This window comes from Papio anubis, chromosome 6 (genome assembly GCF_008728515.1).
Source record: "Papio anubis isolate 15944 chromosome 6, Panubis1.0, whole genome shotgun sequence".
In the NCBI taxonomy this organism is placed as follows: Eukaryota; Metazoa; Chordata; class Mammalia; order Primates; family Cercopithecidae; genus Papio; species Papio anubis.
Window position 1 is genome coordinate 106,428,382 of NC_044981.1, and position 14,881 is coordinate 106,443,262.

At 37.6% G+C, this 14,881-nt stretch overlaps 1 long non-coding RNA gene across 4 annotated transcripts in view; it reads right to left on the minus strand.

Annotated features, from left to right (window-relative positions):
* LOC103883931 overlaps positions 1–14,881 on the minus strand; it is a 114,654-nt gene that overhangs the window by 36,466 nt on the left and 63,307 nt on the right. For 2 of the 4 annotated variants that reach the window (XR_002521700.2, XR_002521699.2), the window contains exons 3-4: positions 8,705–8,760; positions 3,585–3,765 (exon numbers count right to left, since the gene is read on the minus strand). This is a non-coding gene — a long non-coding RNA (uncharacterized LOC103883931). The remainder of the gene's footprint in view (positions 1–3,584; positions 3,766–8,704; positions 8,761–14,881) is intronic. The other 2 variants (XR_004184386.1, XR_004184385.1) reach the window with 1 other exon arrangement.

Here is a 14,881-nt window from a genome sequence, read left to right on the forward strand (position 1 = left end):
ATCATCTGTCCACAGGATGTTTGACTCTTCTATTTCCAATCTCCTTCTTCCAGTTTCTTCAAAGTACTTTCAAAACCAACTTCTTAGGGAAGCCTTTCCCTATCACCAATAACCCCACATTAAATTCCATTTCTGATGCCAGGTATAATGAATTGGTAACTGCTGCCTGAAACTGTGCGATGATGGTATTAGACTCAATGAGAAATGATGCTACATGTGATTAGTGATGCATGGCAAGGCTCTGGAGAGAGAAGTGTCAGGAAATATACTAACTATCGTGCATGTCATCTCATTGCCTTCAGCCAACCATATAGCTCCAGACTGCTTTTACTAATGCACTACACTTTTTAAAGCGTGACCTAAAAATATTATATTTCCTACTCACAGAGTACCCATATTAACAGTAATAAAGACATAATACAAGCTGACTGAGAAGTACTTCATTTGTACTTTATTTTCTGATGAATTTAAGAACCAAAACCTCTTAAGAGCTATTGTGCATAGTATTTTGCCTTTTCCTCTGTGAGAATAAAAAAGGATAATGGATAAAAATCTATACATCATAAAAATGTTCTTCCAATCTGTCAGGTTGTTATGTTTGGTAGTTGATACCGAAGGCTTTGATACAGGAGTCCTGGGCATAACCCTAGATTATTCTTTCATTTGTCTCCAGCCTCCTGGGCTTGACCTGATTCCAAGAGGAATGGTGTCACTATTAGAGGCTTTCCAGCCTCCTTCCAGGGAGCAGGTTGCTATTGACTGAGGGTGCCTCCAGGCTGAAACTCTTACATAAAATAGCTCTTCTGCGTACACACAGAAGTAAGTGCATGAGCACGTGTGTGCATGCATATGTGTAGGAAAGAAAAGTTCTGAGATTTTTCTAGGAAATTTTCATAGCTAATAAAACTGTTGTTTTGCTATTGTACTATAGTTACATCAGATGTAACTATCATGAAAAAAAATGGAACCTCCTTGTGCTGGCTTTGCAACTTCATGTGAATCTATAATTATTTTTAAATAAATGTTAATTAATAATAAATAACTCCTTTTAAAACGTGCTCACATTCAAACCTCTTTCATTCATTTAAATCATTTATTTTTGTGCATGACCAAATAAGAAACATTTATGAATCAATGGAACAAAATATGTTCTCTCAAGAGAAGAAAACCAGTTTGCAATGACCTACTACAATAAGATCCTCCCAATACAGGCAGAGAAAAATGCATTCCCATATTCTATTTCTATGCTAAAAAAATAAAATGTTTCAAGGGAAGGGTCAGATATTTCAACTATTATTATCATTTTTAATTAACTGTAAAACCTGAAAACAAATACTACCTCTAATGTAAAAATTATGTGCCCATTCTTTTTTTTTTTTTCTGAAAAAGAAAAAGTTCTTGAACTAGATGGAAAGTTCTTAATGATACACCATTTTTTCTTTTTCAGATTTGAAGAACTTAATACAGCCTGTGCTAGCTACTTTACTTAGAAAATGCTTTATTTGTCTCTCCACTTCAGCATGTCTCAAAAAATCTCTTAAAAGTTAAAGTGCTAGTTTATTTCAAAATGTATGTATTTTTTAAAATTTCCATAGGCCTCAGGATTTTTAATTTCTCATTAGGACTAAAAGTCACAGTTCTCAACTTTCTTTTTGAAGGCACAGGAATTAGAAGTTCTCATGAGATACATTGATTTATTACTCTCTGTTATTCAGCACATCTCAGACATGAGGAAGGGAGTCCAGCTTCTCTTGCAAAGTCACTCTGGTGAGGATGAACCCTGCTGGCAGCTGAAGGTCAGGAAGATCAAAAGTTAATGGGGGCCACACTAGGGAGATTGTGGGTTACCTGGACTGATCAGAAGGTCAGCAGTGAGGGCCTGGCCCGAAGCAGAGGCAGCAACAGGAAGCAAGGTTCAGACGTAGTGAATGTGGGTTGAATCGCTAAACCAGAGGCAAGAAGGGCAGAGACAGAGGAGATGAGAGGATTCAAGAATCCACTTCAAAGTCTGGAGGGCAAGAGAAGCATCAGGAGGGGGCTGTGCTCAAAGATCTTGAATATTTAACTGTGCACCCAGCCTGCCCTTCTCTGTTCTGACCACAGGGCCTTCTCACGTTACACAGCATATTAGTTTTTAACTCTGAGAACAGCACACATAAAGATTGAGCAACATTAATAATTAATAAAAACTTAAAATTTGACATTTGTCTCAATAAAATTAATATTTTTTCCAAATATGTTTAGCGGGAAGTATTATGCATTAAAATTCTGATGAACCTGGTCTTTCCACTACAACTTAACAGGGTAATGAGAATAGCAAGTGTACCAACGCACCCAGTGATATGCTTTCATCAGCCAGTGTAGGATTCAGCTAATATCTCCCAAAATTAACCAGGCACGGTGGTGCACACCTGTAATCCCAGCTATTCAGGAGACTGAGGTGGTAGAATCACTTGAATCAGGGAGGCAGAGGTTTCAGTGAGCCGAGATCATGCCACTGCACCCCAGCCTGGGCGACAGAGTAAGACTCCATCTCAAAGAAAGAACAATAATTCTTGAGCAATGCTGAGAATTCGCTTTTCTATGATATTTCTGATACTTTCTGCAGTTATTACTCTAGCAGTACTTGAGATAGCCTTCATGAAAATGTATTTGCTAATTTATGTTTCCAGCCCAAAACAAATCCATGGAAAAGAAGTGTGCCTCGATAAAATGTGGGTGAGTGCTATAGACTGAATGTGTCCACCCCAAATTCATATATGGAAATCCTTACCTCCAATATGATTGTATTAGGAGGTGAGGCCTTTGGTGGATGATTAAGTCATTCACGAGTGTGGAGCCCTCGTGAAAGGGATTAGTGCCCTTATAAAAGAGACCAGGATCAGGCGTCGGTGGCTCATGCCTATAATGCCAGTACTTTGGGAGGCCGAGGCGGGTGGATCACTTGAGGCCAGGAATTTGAGACCAGCCTGAGCAACACGGTGAAACCCCATCTCTACTAAAAACACAAAAATTAGCTGGGCATGGTGGCGTGTGCCTATAGTCCCAGCTACTAGGGTGGCTAAGGTGGGAGGATGGCTTGAGCCCAGGAGGCGGAGGTTGCCGTGAGCCGAGATCACGCGATAGTGCTCCAGTCTGGGTAACGGAGCAAGACCCTGTCTAGAAAATAAATAAATAAATAAACAAACAACAATTGTAAAAATAAAATAAAACAGACCACACAGAGCTCCCTCATCATTTCCCCCATGTGAGGAGACAGAGAGAAGACAGCCATCTGTGAACCAAGAAGGCTAGTATCTGAGGTGAAATCTGCTGGCACCTCAATCTTGCATTCCCCAGTCTCCGGAACTGTGAGCAATGCATTTCTGTTGTCTACCTGCCACCTAGTCTGTGGTATTCTGCTACAGCTGCTCAAACAGGCTAAGACAGCAAGGGGAACGGGGAAACCAAACCAGAGCAAAGAACCTCTGATCATACTCTTTGGAACTTCCTAACATCAGGATATTCCCATCCCTGGGAGTAAAGGCCTTAGTGCTAACTAAATTGACCCATATTCTACTGTGCTAAGAGGACCTTATACTTACCCAGAATTGGTCTTTTCCAACAGGGTAGGGCAGTGGGATGTATCAAGTCAAAGATTTTTAACAAGTTTGTAACCTGCAGGACCCACAAGAACCACAGATTCTTTAATTCACCGTAGGCTTCTTAGTTTCAAATGTACAGGAGTGCACATTGGTTCACGTTTATTAAAGCAGTGCTTCTTGTCTACAAGAAAGAAAAAAAAGAGAGGCTTAAAAATAGGCATAACTAGGACAAGTTACTCAGTGAAAACTGCTTTCAAATTAAAAAAAAAAAAAAAAGCCTAAGCAAAATTTCCCTCAGGGATGTGTCTGTCTCTGCTCTTTGTGGCACCTATAACCTTACTGAGAATTGGCTCTCTATTACAGTGGCAGTCTTAAACTTAGGAAGAAATTGAGTCCTAAATGTTTCTTCAATCAATTTTTATTAAAGTAATGTTGTAATTGATGCTAACTTCTGACATTAATGCATAAATTTTATTATTTCATAATGTAGTAGAAGGACTGTCAAACTCAACCAGTTTAAACATTTTGTAATGGAGTGGCCCAGCTGAGACCAAAGTTTATAGTTTTCTTTTGTTCTTTTATCCATTCATCCCTTCATACATTCAATATTTATTAGATGAAACTGACATAGTTCCTATTAAAGTGGTGTGTGGCATAAACAAAGAGAAAAGGCATGCCATTGAAAATAGGGTGTGGCAGCACATTCTAGTCTAAGAGATATTCCTTAGTAGCAAATCTCAGTATTGCCAGATGATTTTCCATCAATAAATCCAGTATTAAAAAAAAGAAAGAAAGAAAGAAAGAAAATAGGGTATGAATAAGGAAGCTGGCACAGAGAAGTTAAGTGAGTTACCCAATGACACACAGCTAGTGAGGTAGTATGGTATAAGGATTCCAACACAAACAGATTCCAGAGTTCCTGTTTTTAATCGTTACGTATCTACGCACTTTGACTTGATATAACTCTGTGCACCATTATATGTTTGTGTCTCTTGTTAATTTGCTTCCACACCACCTAAAACATTTTAGTTTTCTTGTTAAACCAAATCCACATAATCTATCCGCTAATACAGCGCCACTAACTAAAACTGACACATTCATTGCTTTTTTACAGATGGTATGATTTTTAAACAGTTGATGTAGTGAAGAGTGTATGGGTCTCTAATTGAGTAGAAAAGTCTAAACAAAGCTGCAGGACCACACAGGAAACCATGAAGCATTCAGAAAGAGCAGATTTAGTGACTTTTGTGCTAGAGTGTGGAAGTAGGATAAAAATGTCCTTGTCTGAGGAAGTAAAGTAAAACAAAACTCTCCCAACAGAGGACACAGCTTGATCAAGTGTAAGACGTTCTTAGACCCCAACGTCTAGCTTCATAAATACAGAAATGAACCACCCAGAAGAACTACAGGGACCAAGAGAAACCAGTGTCGGAGCACGGCAAGGAGAGCACTGATGGAGAATATCATGCCAAGATTATTAATGAGTATGTCATGTGAGCCAGGAACTACACCTTGCCGAACTCAAGATACGTTGTATCCATTTTTCACCTCAATCCAGCACCCTGCCATTCTGTTCTAGAAGGAGATGAAATCAGTCTAGATCTGTTTGTAACAATGCCAGTGACCTGTTCTGTAGATGTCTTCAAATTGATTTCTGAATGACTTATTACAGTATCTTTTCAGTCTAGAAATGATTAGCCAGTAATTATTTGGGTTCTCTTTCCCTTGCTTTAAGAAAAAAGAAAGAAGCAATAAGGGAGGAGGAGAGCAAGCAACAAATTAAATAGGAAATGCAGCATTAAAGGTGACTTGATCTTTTTCTCAGAAAAGGAGAGGCGTGCAAAGGAGTAATTTTGAAACACACAGAAAAATGTAAGACCCACTGATGAGTAATACAGAAGGAGGTCTTCTTTATTCCAATTATCTGAGCAATAATCTAACAACCAGAAACTGCGTCTCCTGTTCATCACTGACTTTGCCACTGAATAGAGTGTCTTATAAAACCGAAAACTAGGAGTGCTATCAGCATTACAAAGAAGGCCATTTTTGTCTTTAACACTAAAACACCACCTGTCTTTAAAGCACCCCCAGTTTTACCCTTTCCCTACATACCCCAGTTATCCTTTCCCTTACACCTTTCTCTTTCAAGTGACCTTCTCCTCACTCTTGGAGACTCAGTTTGCCAGTACAGTATGAATGGGTAATGTATTGGTTTACCTTCACATATCTGTAAGTTTTTAGATTTACACCATACCTTAAGTCAAAGAAATGAATGCAGTTAACATTTGCAAAAGCTTAATATGGGATAGTCTTTTTAAAGTACATATATACATTGATGGGCATTTGGGTTGGTTCCAAGTCTTTGCTATTGTAAATAGTGCTGCAACAAATATAGACTGGATAAAGCAAATGTGGCACATATACACCATGGAATACTGTGCAGCCATAAAATAGAATGTATTCATGTTCTTTGCAGGGACATAGATGAAGCTGGAATCCATCATTCTCAGCAAACTAACACAGGAACAGAAAACCAAACACTGCATGTTCTCACTCATAAGTCAGAGTTGAACAATGAGGACACATGGACACAGGGAGGGGAACATCACATACCAGGGCCTGTCGGGGGGTGGGGTCAAGGGAAGGGAGAGCATTAGGACAAATACCTAATGTATATGGGGCTTAAAACCTAGATGATGGGTTGATAGGTGCAGCAAACCACCATGGATCATGTATACCTGCGTAACAAACCTGTACGTTCTGCACATGTATCCCAGAAGTTAAAGTAAAATAAAAAATAAAAATAAAGTACATATATACGTCAACTCATTTAATTCTCTCAATAACCCTATGTTATAGATGCAATTGATAGCCCTATATCATAGATGAGAACACTGATGCCCAGAAAAATTAAGTAACATGCCCAAATTAGTCACATAGCTAGTCCTCAGTTGGCCGCCCCCCAAATTCCTGTGCTGAAAATTCTGTAATATATTGCCTTAAGAAAGTTTCTAGAAAAGGTTTTCTATTTGATGTTTTGATCCTCCTAATCTTTAAAAAATTTTAGCTCAGTAATTCTTTTCATGTCTGGTTTTTATTTCATGTTGAATTTCTAGCAGACTTTCTCAAAAATATGATTGAGTTATATTCAAATAATATTTCTCCTCTTTACTCTTTCCCATTTGTCTTACTTGTGCCTCGTGCACACACCCATCATCTTCTTTGGTTCTCATCCCTGGCTGGGGCAATCGTGGCCTGTAAACCCATGGGGAAAAGTGTAGATTTGCTCATTATCTCCAAATAAGTGTTTCTTTTTGATGTGATGAAGTGCACCATCATCTGTCTTCTCCACCGACGTGCTAATAAGCAGACCCAGCTAGCATAATTACCCATACATGGTTACTATAGGGTAAATAAAGAAATCAGGTTCTTAGGTTTAAAGGCCTTGCCTGTTTGTCATAGTGTTATAGTTAGATTTTTCTCTTGTTAAAGGGAATCTTAACATATGACATTTATATAAGAATAATCAGGTGAACACTTACATCTGGTTTTATTCTGCCCACATTTACATTAATGCCTTTGACAAGGAGTAGCATAATCTTAATTTTCATATGTGCTCTCTGGTTTCAGCAAGTATAGGATTAAGAGCTAGCTGGAAGATTCCTGTGAAAAAGACCTTACCCTCTATTAGTTACTTAGAAACACAGTTTATGAAGAAAAGTGGGATAAATGAACATTCTTTTCTTGTAGGTGTTCATTTTCAGAGTAAAAAGTTGGTACTCCATTTGCTTCTCATTGGTGTACAATTAAGTTGTGTGTGTGGTTTTAAAATTTTTGTTTTCACCGGGCAACCTACAGAATGCGAGAAAATTTTTGCAATCTACTCATCTGACAAAGGGCTAATATCCAGAACCTACAAAGAACTCAAACAAATTTAGACGAGAAAAACAAACAACCCCATCAAAAAGTGGGCAAAGGATATGAACAGACATTTCTCAAAAGAAGACATTTATACAGCCAACAGACACATGAAAAAAATGCTCGTCATCACTGGCCATCAGATAAATGCAAATCAAAACCACAATGAGATACCATCTCACACCAGTTAGAATGGCAATCATTAAAAAGTCAGGAAACAACAGGTGCTGGAGAGGATGTGGAGAAATAGGAACACTTTTACACTGTTGGTGGGATTGTAAACTAGTTCAACCATTATGGAAAACAGTATGGCGATTCCTCAAGGATCTAGAACTAGAAGTACCATATGACCATTACTGGGTATATACCCAAAGGATTATAAATCATGCTGCTATAAAGACACATGCACACGTATGTTCATTACGGCACTATTCACAATAGCAAATACTTGGAATCAACCCAAATGTCCATCAGTGACAGACTGGATTAAGAAAATGTGGCACATATACACCATGGAATACTATGCAGCCATAAAAAAGGATGAGTTTGTGTCCTTTGTAGGGATATGGATGCAGCTGGAAACCATCATTCTCAGCAAACTATCATAAGAACAGAAAACCAAACACGGCATGTTCTCACTCACAGGTGGGAACTGAACAATGAGATCACTTGGACTGAGGAAGGGGAACATCATACACTGGGGCCTATGATGGGAAGCGGGGAGCAGGGAGGGATTGCATTGGGAGTTATACCTGATGTAAATGACGAGTTGATGGGTGCAGCATACCAACATGGTACAAGTATACATATGTAACAAACCTGCACGTTATGCACATGTACCCTAGAACTTAAAGTATAATAAAAAAATAAAGAAAATGTAAAATTTTTGTTTTCACTCTCTTTTTCTTTATGAACTCACAGGTTTGGGTAGTGATTGTGTTACAATTGTATACAAAATTCTTATTGATGCTCAAACTATTCTATTTTTGACCAATGAGAGGCCCACCCAAGATTTCTTTTCCACATAGCCCATCACTAACTGTAAGTCTTCTTGCTTTGGATACAATAACAGGTCCTAGTCTCATCTTGTATTTTAACTGGCCAAATCTGGTGGAATCAGCCATTCTTCTAAGGAGTCTTGGTTCTTTTAGTAGAAAATGATAATTAGAATTCAAAATCTTTGCCCTTAGTATGTTCATTACCTTAAGGTTGTCATTTCTTCTAGGCTTCTTCAATGGACAAAACCAGGATATAAGTACTTTTGAAAAGAAAATAAATTATGAGGTTTTTAAATTAACATTTTCATTTCTAAGTAAATGTTATAAAAATTTACTTCTTCTGGAGTTATAGGTCTCTTTTCTCTTACGTTGAAAATTTTTATTCCTAATAACATTAGTGTAATATCTTATTTATATTATGTTATAATATAGATAATTAGATTAAAATAATATTACAACTATTGTCACCAGCAATTATACTTCTAAATAAAGCCTAAGATTTTGTTGTATCTATGTGTGTCCTTAAAATACATACTAATAGAGATATACAGACAAAATTCTGTGCTCTAAAGTGGCTTGGAATAATTATTTTTTGTGTTATTATAACATTATAATTATGTCTAATTATGCTAATTTATTTGAGATTTTTATCAATTTTCAGAGATTGCTTTTTTTCTTGTGAATTTAATTTTTTAACAGACTAAACTACATAATATAAAAATCTTGCTTCTTGCCAATTTAGCAAAATTGGGACTGGATTTACTTTCTTCCTGAAACAACTAAAAAACTGGATAAAAATACATAAATCAATGCTTTTTAAGACACTGGATGTCAGGCATTAAAGGGACATTGATCCTTGAGAGACAGAAAAGAAATGAGATGAGCTTATGATTGCCCAACCTTACCACCTTATGAGAAGAAACCTAGGCAGAGTGAGACCAACTCCCAAGCTGATGAACAATAGCCATGAACTCGGGAAGACCAATGTGATTTGAGACTGTAGTGAAGACTATGTAAAAGGAGAGAGCTATACAAACAGAATCCTGGATACCTACAGAGGTTCCTCCTCCAAGTATTCAACACATCAATGTATGAGTGTGAAAACACTATGCAAGACCCGAAAAAGAGCATCCCAGACCATTAGAGGTAACAATGCCTGGTGTACACACACAGCCAGACTACAGAACTTCATAATTCACAGGCGTTAGAGTATCCTAGGGTCTTGCCTTAATAGTTGGGGATAATTAGTTCAAAACTAAACACCGATCTTGCCCTATCTAATAATCTTAAAAGCAAGACCTAAAAGGATCACACTGTTTCCAAGTAATTTAACTGTATCCCAGAATAAAACTCAAGAATATTGATAAGAATACAAAGATGTCAAACTTCCAAAAAGGTAAAAATATCAATCTCTGGCATCTAATAAAAAGTTACCAGGCATGCAAAGAAGTAGGAAAATATAATCTCTGTCAGAGAAAATGCAATCAAAACTGTTACAGAAATGACAAAGATATTAAAATTAGCAGTTAATGACTTTTAAAAAGATATTTTAACTGTTTTCCACTGTCGGTTTAAAAAGTTATCCGAAGATATAAAAAGGATCCAGATTGAACTACTAGGAATAAAGATTACAAGCTTTGATATTTAAAATATACTGGATGGGATTAATACCAAATTAAACTTTGCAGAAGAAAAGATTAGTGAGTCACATTTATTGATTTGCATATATTGAACTAGCCTTGCATCCCAGAAATGATCATCATATCATTTCTCCTCCTTGATCATCGTGTATTAACTTTTTGATGTGCTGTGGGATTCAGTTTGCTAGTATTTTTTGAGAATTTTTGCATCTATGCTTATCAGGAATACTGGCCGGATTTTTTTTTTTTTTTCTTTTTGGTATGTCTCCACCAGATTTTGGTATCAGACAGATTCTGGTTGGCATAGAATGAATTAGGGAGGAGACCTTCTTCCCCAGTTTTTTAGGAATCATTTCAATGAGATTGGTACCATATTTTCTTTGTACATCTAGTAAAATTTGTCTCTGAATCCATCAGGCCCAGGGCTTTTATTTGTTGGTAAGTTACTTTTTTCTGATTCAATTTTGGAACTATGTGTTGGTTTGTTCAGGTTTTCATATTCTTTCTGGTTTAATCTGGGGAGACTGTGTTCCCAGGAATTTATGCATTTTCTCTGTATTTTCTAATTTGTGTGCATAGAGTTGTTCATTGTAGTCTCTGAGGATCTTTTGTGTTTCTGTTGGATTGTTTCTAATGTCTTTGTCATTTCTGGTTGAACTTATTTGGATCTTCTCTTTTTTCACTGTTAATCTGGCTAGCAGTCTATTAATCTTGCTTATTCTTTTGAAGAACCAATTATTGGTAGTATAACACAATGAAAAGCAAAACCATGTGATCATCTCAATACATACAGAAAAAGCTTTCAATAAAATGCAACATGCTTTCATGATAAAAGTCTTCAGCAGACTAGACATCAAAGAAACATACCTCAAAATAATAACAGCCATCTATGGCAGACCCATAGCCAACATCATACTAAAGGGGCAAAAGCTGTAACTATTCCTCTTGACAATAGTAACAAGGCAAGGATGCCTACTCTCACCACTCCTATTCAACATAGTACTGGAAGTCCTAGCCAGAGCAATCAGGCAACAGAAAGAAATTAAAGTCATTCAGATAGGAAGAGAGGAAGTCAAAATCTCTTTCCTGGCTAACAATACAATTATATACCTAGAAAACCCAAAAAACTCTGCCAAAAGGCTCCTAGAACTGATAAACAACTTTAGTGAAGTTTCGGGATACAAAATCAATGTACAGAATTCAGTAGCATTTCTATACACCAATAACATTCAAGCTGAGACTCAAATCAAGAACACAGCTCTATTGACAATAGCCACCAAAAAATTCAAGTATCTAGGAATACAGTTAACCAAGGAGATAAAAGATTGCTACAAGGAGAACTACAAAATGCTGCCGAAAAAAAAATCAGAGATGACACAAATAAATGGAAAAACATTCCATGATAATGGATTGGAAGAATCAATATTGTTAAAATGGCCATACTGCCCAAATCAATTTATAGACTCAATGATATTTCTATCAAAAGACCAACATCATTTTTCACAGAATTAGAAAAAACTATTCTAAAATTATTATGGAGGCAAAACAGCCCAGATAGCCAAAGCAATTCTGAACAAAAGAACAAAGCTGGAGGCATCACACTACCTGAATCCAAATTATACTATAAGGCTACAAGAAGCAAAACAGCATGATAGTGGTACAAAAGCAGACATATAGACCAACAGAACAGAACCGAGAAACTGGAAATAAAGCTATACACCTACAACCATCTGATTTTCAACAAAGCTGACAAAAACAAGCAATGGGAAAAAGACTCCTTATTCAACAAATGGTGCTGAGATAGCTGGCTAACCATTGCAGAAGAATGAAACTGGACCCCTACCTTTCACCATATACAAAAAGTAATTCAATATTTAATTCATCCAGGAAATACCTTTCTTGACATCATTCCTGGCAAGGAATTTTTGGCTAAGTTCCCAAAAGCAATTTCAATGAGAATAGAAATTGACAAGTAGGGACTAATTAAACTAAAGAACTTCCATACAACAAAAGAAATTATTAACAGAGTAGACAGACAATGTACAGAGAAAATGTCACAAACTACACATCTGACAAAAGTCTAATATCCAGAATCTATAAGAAATTTAAACAATGGAATGAGCAAAAAACAAATGACCTCATTAAAAAGTGAGAAGTGAACAGACACTTCTCAAAAGAAGATGCAGGCTGACTCTGGGCACACTGCCTATGAGTTAGCCCTGCTCCACAAAGAACAATAGTAAAACAATGAAACAAATTAAAGCAGACATACAAGTGGCCATCAGACACATGAAAACATGCTCCGTATCACTAAACATCAGAAAAAATGCAAATCAAAACCACAATGAGATACCATCTTACATCTATCAGAATGGCTATTATTGAAAAGCCAAATAATAACAGATGCTGTTGAGGCTATGGAGCAAAAGGAACACTTATATGCTGTAAGTGGGAATGTAAATCTGTTCAGCTACTATGGAAAGCAATTTGGAAATTTCTCAAAGAACTTAAAACAGAGCTAACATTTGACCAAGCAATCCCATTTCTGGGTATATACTCAAAAGGAAATAAGTTATTCTACCAAAAGACACATATATTTATATGTTCATCACAGTACTATTCACAATAGCAAAGACTTGGAATCAATCTAGGTGCCCATCAATGGTGAATTGGATAAAGGAAATGTGATACATATACACCATGGAATACTACACAGCCATACAAAGAATAAAATCATGACTTTTGCAGCAACATGGATGCAGCTAGAGGCCATAGTCCTAAGTGAATTAATGCAGGAATTCAGAAAACCAAATATTGCATGTTCTCACTTGTAAATGGGAGCTAAACATTGGGTGCTCTTGGATAGAAAGATAGGAATAATAGCTACTGTGGACTACTAAAGGAGAGAGGGAAGGAGGGGGACACAGGCTGAAAAACTACCTACTGGGTACTAGGCTCATCAACTGGGTGATGATATTTGTACCCCAAACCTCAGCATCATGGAATATAACCATATAACAAAGCTGCACTTGTACTCCCTGTATCCAAAAGAAAAGTTGAAAATTTTTAAAAAGGTTCATGAACATGAAGGCACAGCAGTAGAAACTTTACAAAATGAAACACATAGACAAAAACATTTAAGTAAATACAAAGAGCATCAGTGAGCTTGTCACAATGTTAAGCAGACTAATATACATGTAATTGTTTATCTCAAGGATAAAAAGGGAGATTCAGAAATAATAAAGAAATATAGACCAAAATATTTAGAAATTGATAACATTTACAAATTTGCAGATCTCATAAGCTCAACAAACCTCATGCACAAGAATCACAAAGACAAGTACAACAAGTACACTATAATAAAACTGTCAAAAACCAATGATAAATGTAAAAATCTTTAAAAAAAAAAAGTCAAAGAAAAAGAAGACACATTATATGAAGAGAAACAAAGAAAAGCAAGAGAGCAGCTTATCTGAAACAATGCAAACAAGAAGACAGTGGGGCAACATCTTTACAGTACTGGGGTGGAGTGGGAATGTCAACCCGGAATTTTATATCCAGCTGTATTAGCCCATTTTCATGCTTCTAATAAAGACATACCTGAGACTGGGTAATTAATACAGGAAAGGATTTAATGAACCTCCAGTTCCATGTGGCTGGGGAAGCCTCACAATCATGGCAAGGAGGAGCAAGTCACATCTTACATGTATGGCAACAGGCAAAGAGAGAGCTTGTTCAGGGAAACCCCCCCTTATGATACCATCAAATCTCATGAGACTCATTCATTATCAGGAGAACAGCATGGGAAAGACCTGCCCACATGATTCTATTACCTCCCACCAGGTCCCTTCCACAACAAGTAGGAATTGAAGATGAGATTTGGGTGGGGACGCAGCCAAACCATATCCTTTTGCCCCTGGCCCCTCCCAAATCTCATGTCCTGACACTGCAAAACCAATCATGCCTTCCTGACAGTCCCCCAAAGTCTTAACTCATTTCAGCATTAACTCAAAAGTCCACAGTCCAAAGTATCATCTGAGACAAGGCAAGTCCCTTCCACTTATGAGTCCGTAAAATCAAAAGCAAGTTAGTTACTTCCTAGATGCAATGGTGGTACAGGCATTGGATAAATAGAGCCATTCCAAATGAGAAAAAATAGCCAAAACCAAGTCCCCACGCACGTCCGAAATCCAGTGAGGAGGTCAAATCTTGAAGCTCTCAAAGCTCCTTTGGCTCCATGTCTCACAATCCAGTCACATTGATGCAAGAGGTGGGTTCCTGGGGTCTTGAGCAGCTCCACTCCTGTGGCTTTGCAGGGTACAGACTCCCTCCTAACTGCTTTCATGGGCTTCTGTTGGGTGGGGGTCTGGAGGACAGTGGCCCTTTTCTCACAGCTCCACTAGGTGATGACCCAGTAGGGACTCTGGGTGGAGGCTCTGATCCCACATTTCCCTTCTGCACTACCCTAGCAAACTTCTGCCTGGACATTCAGGCATTTTCATACATCATCTGAAAACTAGGCAGACGTTTCCAAACCCCAATTCTTGACTTCTGTCTTTTTGTAGGCTCAACACCATGTGGAAGCTGCCAAGGTTTGGGGCTTGCACACTCTGAAGCCACAGCACAAGCTCTATGGTGGCCCCTTTCAGCCACGGCCAGAGTGGCTGCTACACAGGGCACCAAGTCCCTGGGCTGCACACAGCATAGGAACCCTGGGCCTGGCTCACAAAACCATTTTTCC